The 6906-nt window shown below is 38.7% G+C and overlaps 1 pseudogene; it reads left to right on the top strand.

Moving 5' to 3' along the window:
• The first annotated feature begins 5710 nt into the window (after window positions 1-5710).
• LOC138438158 (olfactory receptor 10AG1-like) lies at window positions 5711-6606 on the top strand (annotated as a pseudogene).
• Window positions 6607-6906: the final 300 nt, after the last annotated feature.

Raw genomic sequence — 6906 nt, forward strand, 5'->3', positions numbered from 1 at the left:
ATTTAAGTAGTTTGCATGTAGCATTAAATCAGGATATATCACAAAAATTTTTTAAAAATTATTTAACTAAGTTGTACGATAGTAAAAGATGTTATTAAATGTATTCTTATCCAATACCAAGGGAATCATTTGTTTGTTAAAATTAAATTCTAACAGCAGGATCCTCTATGATCCACCTCCCAGAATTCTGGAAATAAAAGCAAAAATAAACAAATGGGATCTAATTAAAATTAAAAGCTTCTGCACAACAAAGGAAAATATAAGCAAGGTGAAAAGACAGCCTTCTGAATGGGAGAAAATAATAGCAAATGAAGCAACTGACAAACAACTAATCTCAAAAATATACAAGCAACTTATGCAGCTCAGCTCCAGAAAAATAAACGACCCAATCAAAAAATGGGCCAAAGAACTAAACAGACACTTCTCCAAAGAAGACATACGGATGGCTAACAAACACATGAAAAGATGCTCAACATCACTCATTATTAGAGAAATGCAAATCAAAACCACAATGAGGTACCACTTCACACCAGTCAGAATGGCTGCGATCCAAAAATCTGCAAGCAATAAATGCTGGAGAGGGTGTGGAGAAAAGGAACCCTCCTACACTGTTGATGGGAATGCAAACTAGTACAGCCACTTTGGAGAACAGTGTGGAGATTCCTTAAAAAATTGCAAGTAGAACTACCTTATGACCCAGCAATCCCACTGCTGGGCATACACACCAGGGAAACCAGAATTGAAAGAGACACATGTACCCCAATGTTCATCGCAGCACTGTTTATAATAGCCAGGGCATGGAAACAACCTAGATGTCCATCAGCAGATGAATGGATAAGCAAGCTGTGGTACATATACACAATGGAGTATTGCTCAGCCGTTAAAAAGAATTCACTTGAATCAGTTCTGATGAGATGGATGAAACTGGAGCCGATTATACAGAGTGAAGTAAGCCAGAAAGAAAAACACCAATACAGTATACTAACACATATATATGGAATTTAGAAAGATGGCAATGACGACCCTGTATGCAAGACAGCAAAAAAGACACAGCTGTGTATAACGGACTTTTGGACTCAGAGGGAGAGGGAGAGGGTGGGATGATTTGGGAGAATGGCATTGTAACATTCATGTAAGAATCAAATCGCCAGTCTATGTCTGACGCAGGATACAGCATGCTTGGGGCTGGTGCATGGGGATGACCCAGAGAGATGTTATGGGGAGGGAGGTGGGAGGGGGGTTCATGTTTGGGAATGCATGTAAGAATTAAAGATTTTAAAATTAAAAAAATAAAAAACTAAAAAAAAAAAGACTCTGAAGAAAAAAAATTTAAATTCTATGTCAAATGAATGAGAAAATATTAAAGTAATATTGGCTTGTTTTTCTTTTTATCCTAAAGGAAGCAGGCTCTGAACTGCATTCACCAATTTTAGGTTTCCATTTTCTATTTCAAATTGATTTCATAAACTTGCTCTAAACAGTATTAAGTGCATTGTGATATAGCTGATTTACATGATATCATAATCCCTACATCAAAGAAAATTGTCATTTTAGTTTAAATACCAGAACAATAAATATGAATTATTTGAGAAAAAACAAAAGTGGCTCTATTTAGATGAATTATATAGTGATTTTCTCTTTGAGTTGTATAAAGAGAAGCATTGACAGTTTTTAGAAGTCAGAGAAACCAATAAATATGTCACAAGACTTGAGGAAATCTTTGAACCTGAGATTGAGTTTAGAATATAAGTACAGTTTGTATAGAATGTGAATAATTATAGTATTTCTTACTTTAGAAATGATTTTATACTGACAATTCCATTTACTATTCATAAAAAGTTTCCATTTGACAAATAAAAAGTTGAGACAAAAATATTTTAATAAATGTGGAACACTCCATTCTTGATACTAAGTTTTGCCTTCTTACTTTTTCGGGCTTTTCTTTGACATCATAGTTTCAGTGTGCTTTTCAAATGTACTATTCTACATGAACAGCAAGGAATAATTTACAATGGGGATTAAAAAATGAGAGAAAACCTTACATACATAAACCGCAGATACAATAAAAAGAATAAAGTAGATGGCAGTTTCTGCAGGAAATGGGTGGCTCATCAAATGTAGGTGCATGCTACTTGCTGAAAAGACTGATGATTCATTAATAAGCAATTTTAATCAGTATCCAAGTACTACACTCTACATTGATTTAAGTATGTGAATAAAATTTGGTAAAGGTGTTGGGACAAGGTATTGAAAAAAGGAGGCATGATTGTATAGACTCATATATGACGCATCTGTCAGCCACTAGCTTCTGACCATTTAAAAGGCTCATTCATAGCATTTTTGCATTTCTAACTCACATTTTTATTGAGAGAATTATATAATAATGGAAAAAGTTTGAATATCTTTAGTACTGTAATGTGCAGTTTAAGATATTGTAGATGGTACATATATAAATAGTATATGGCTTCCCTGATGGCTCGGACAATTAAGAATCTGCCTGCCTTGCAGAAGACCTGAGTTTGACCCCTGGGTGGGGAAAATCCCCTGGAGAAGGGAATGGCAACCCACTCCAGTATTCTTGCTTTTGCATGGACTATTGGTTCTACCCCATGTTTGTCTACATTTTTGCAGCAGAAATCTCGACTTTTGTCCTCACTTAATACCTTTAGAATATGCAGTTAGCTGTGTATCTTGTTTTCAGTGATTTATTTTCTATTGGCTTTCAAATAAGTTAACATATAATATGAAAATACATGTATAACATGCTGAAAACAATGAAGCAATTTACTACTTCTGCAAGAATGAGTAAAGAGTATAATTTCTAAATATACACACATGCATGCCCCACAAAAAGTATGTTTGATCTCTAACAGGAAAGAGAGGAAGGAGAGATTTACATTTTCAGTGGGAATCCATGTTTATACTTTGGAAGTGAAGTCGCAATCTCTCAGTTGTGTCTGGCTCCAGGCCAGAATACTGGAGTGGGTAGCCTTTCCCTTCTCCAGGGGATCTTCCCAACCTAGGGATCAAACCCAGGTCTCTCGAATTATGGGCAGATTCTTTACCAGCTGAGCCACAAGGGAAGCCCAAGAATACTGGAGTGGGTAGCCTATACCTTCTCCAGCAGATCTTCCCAGCCCAGGGAGCCTGAAATAACCTCCACCTGAACAGGCTAAAAAGCCTCTTGATGAAAGTGAAAGAGGAGAGGGAAAAGGTGGCTTAAAGCTCAACATTCAGAAAATGAAGATCATGGCATCCAGTGCCATCACTTCATGGGGAAACAGTGCAAACAGTGTCAGACTTTATTTTTCTGGGCTCCAAAATCACTGCAGATGGTGACTGCAGCCATGAAATTAAAAGACGCTTATTCCTTGGAAGAAAAGTTATGACCAACCTAGATAGCATATTCAAAAGCAGAGACATTACTTTGCGGACTAAGGTCCGTCTAGTCAAGGCTATGGTTTTTCCTGTGGTCATGTATGGATGTGAGAGTTGGACTGTGAAGAAAGCTGAGCACCGAAGAATTGATGCTTTTGAACTGTGGTGTTGGAGAAGACTCTTGAGAGTGCCTTGGACTGCAAGGAGATCCAGCCAGTCCATTCTGAAGGAGATCAGCCCTGGGATTTCTTTGGAAGGAATGATGCTAAAGCTGAAGCTCCAGTATGTTGGCCACCTCATGCGAAGAGCTGACTCATTTGAAAAGACTCTGATGCTGGGAGGGATTGGGGGCAGGAGGAGAAGGGGACGACCAAGGATGAGATGGCTGGATGGCATCACTGACTCGATGGATGTGAGTCTGAGTGAACTCCGGGAGATGGTGATGGACAGGGAGGCCTGGTGTGCTGTGATTCATGGGGTCGCAGCAAAGAGTTGGACACAACTGAGCGACTGAACTGAACTGAACTGAACAGGGATTTGTACCCTGGACCCTCAGACTAAAAGCCTGATGCTCTACTGACTGAGATATCTGGACTCTTAAGCAATTCTTTGGAATTGCTCCAAGGAATAAGAGCCCAGATAAGAAGCAATAAAATTGATTCAATCAATTTGATTGCTTCCTTATACCTTGGGGAAAATTCCAAAGGATTGCTTAAGAGCCCAGATAGCTCAGTCAATAGAGCATCAGGCTTTTAGTCTGATGGTCCAGGGTTCAAATCCCTGTTCAGGCGGAGGTTATTTCAGGCGAATCTGCCTGCAATGCTGGAGACCCCTGTTTGATTCCTGGGTTGAGAAGATCTGCTAGAGAAGGTATAGGCCACCCACTCCAGTATTCTTGGGCTTCCCTTGTGGCTCAGCTGGTAAAGAATCTGCCCACAGTGTATTCTAGAAGTTAATGAGAAGGCAATGGCACCCCACTCCAGTGCTCTTGCCTGGAAAATCCTGTGGACGGAGGAGCCTGGTAGGCTGCAGTCCATGGGGTTGTGAAGAGTCTGACATGACTGAGCGACTTCACTTTCACTTTTCACTTTCATGCATTGGAGAAGGAAATGGCAACCCACTCCAGTGTTCTTGCCTGGAGAATCCCAGGGATGGAGGAGCCTGGTAGGCTGCCATCTATGGGGTCGCACAGAGTCAGACATGACTGAAGCGACTTAGCAGCAGCAGCAGCAGCAGCAGAAGTTAATGAATCACATTTAGTGGAAGAAATGTACTAAGTATTCCCCAAAAAGATCTACAGGAAAAACAAAAAGAACCTAGTAATATAGTTAAAATAATAAGAAAAATGCAAAAAAGATGGAAAATCTCAACCTATTGCATTCACATGCATGACTAACACAAACACATGCAAAAAAGAAGGAATGATTAAGTTGAATGGGATCATCAGTAAAACGGCAATTGTTGAGGATGTGGGTAATTTAGGAAGGTCTCACAGATGAGTTGTGGGTGGTGTCTCATGCAGTAAATGAGTGAGAGGTGCACATTCTAGCTAGAACTACTTTCGTGAACATAAACCTGGATGTACTTGCCTCTTATGTCTCGAGTGTTCGTGGGCCAAAAGAACAGCTTAAAATTCCTTTTCTCTCAACTGAGAAATCTGAATAAAACTTATCACTACTAATTTATGGACTTTACACTGAAATACACATGTTTGAAAACTAGTAACATCCCATAATATTATATAGTCAGCTCATCAATTTTATTTATAAGGAAAAAATGAAATATGCAGAATGTCAGTGCCAAACAAGGCTTTGGAAATACCACAGGGAAACCAACACTTTAAAAATTAAATATATTCATCCCTAAAACTATCTTAGGTCACTTACAATATATTTCACCATGCAATCAAATTAACTTTCAATTGATAATAATTAAACACAGAATTTAGAGGTGAAGAGAAAAACACAAGCTGTAAGAGCAAAATCACTAATGTAAATGAATTTAACTCAAAATTTTGCATTTTTGAGCATTCGGATGAGCAAAATTATAATCACATATCTTCAGAAAAAGTGATAATTCATGGCAGAAAATAAATATTAAATGGATAACTTTTCTTACAAATTGATTTAATAATAATGAAAAATGTAATTCACAACCTGTTAGACACCTAGCAATTATAGGTTTGTTTTCTAATGGAATTGGAAAAAATGAATGGTGTACCATTTTATATATATATAAGGAAACAAAAGCCAAAGAAAGTGAAATAACAGTACCTTTGATTGAATCATTCATACAGATGAAATATGAAGAGATGGAAGTGGAAGACAGCATGTCCACAGTGATGGAATTTGTACTCCTGGGGTTTTCTGACCTTCCAAACCTCCAAGGAATATTATTTGGGCTGTTCTCCATCATGTACATCATTATCTTAATGGGAAATAGTCTTATAATAATACTAACTAGGCTTGACCCTGCACTGCACAAACCCATGTATTTTTTCCTGGCCAATTTTTCCTTTTTGGAAATCTGTTACGTGTCCATCACTCTCCCTAGGATTCTGGTGAACCTTTGGACTCAGGACAGAAGCATTTCTGTGCTGGACTGTGCTGCCCAAATGTGCTTCTTCCTTATCTTCAGAGCCACTGAGTGCTTCCTCGTGGTGGTGATGGCCTATGACCGCTGTGTGACTGTCTGCACTATCCCCTGGTCATGACCGCAGAGCTGTGCCTCCAGCTGGCTGTGGGCTCCTGGGTCAGTGGAATCCCAGTGCAGATACGGCAAATGTGCTGGATCTCTCTGCCTTTCTGTCATTTGAACGAGGTTAACCACTTCTTCTGTGACATTCCCCCTATTCTGAAGCTGGCCTGTGGAGACACTTTTGCACATGAGCTCTCAGTCTATGCAGTAACTCTGTTATTTGCTGCTATCCCTTTTTGGTTGATCCTTGCCTCCTATAGCCAAATCATTTCCACTACTTTGAGGTTGCCAAAAGCCAGAGGACAGGCTAAAGCCTTCTCCACATGCTCTTCTCACCTGTTGGTTGTCATGTTATTCTTCGGATCTGCTACCATTACCTACTCAAGACCAAAATCCAGTCATTCTGCAGGAACTGACAAACTCTTCTCTCTGTTCTACACCATAGTGACTCCAATGTGCAATCCCATGATATACAGCCTTCAGAAGAAGGATGTGATTACAGCGCTGAGAAAATTATTACTTAAAAAATAATGTGATGATTTTAATTATAAATGTTTTAACTGTTTGCTAAACAGTTAACAGAGAAATGTTTTCAGCTTCTATTTTCCCTCTTTAAGGAGTTAGGCACTTCTGTTCTCAGATGCACTTATGAATACTTTAGTAACCTAATCCACAATTTACTGGGCTTGGATATATACCAGATAAATGTGTCATCAATCCTCCATGCCTAAGGAATAATCCTGCCTCATGAATTACATAGTAATTTACATATTAAAAAAGCTAAAACATAATTGAATCAGTCAGGTTTCTTGGCTTAAATATGCTGGAAAA

Source organism: Ovis canadensis, chromosome 3 (genome assembly GCF_042477335.2).
Source record: "Ovis canadensis isolate MfBH-ARS-UI-01 breed Bighorn chromosome 3, ARS-UI_OviCan_v2, whole genome shotgun sequence".
Taxonomy (NCBI): Eukaryota; Metazoa; Chordata; class Mammalia; order Artiodactyla; family Bovidae; genus Ovis; species Ovis canadensis.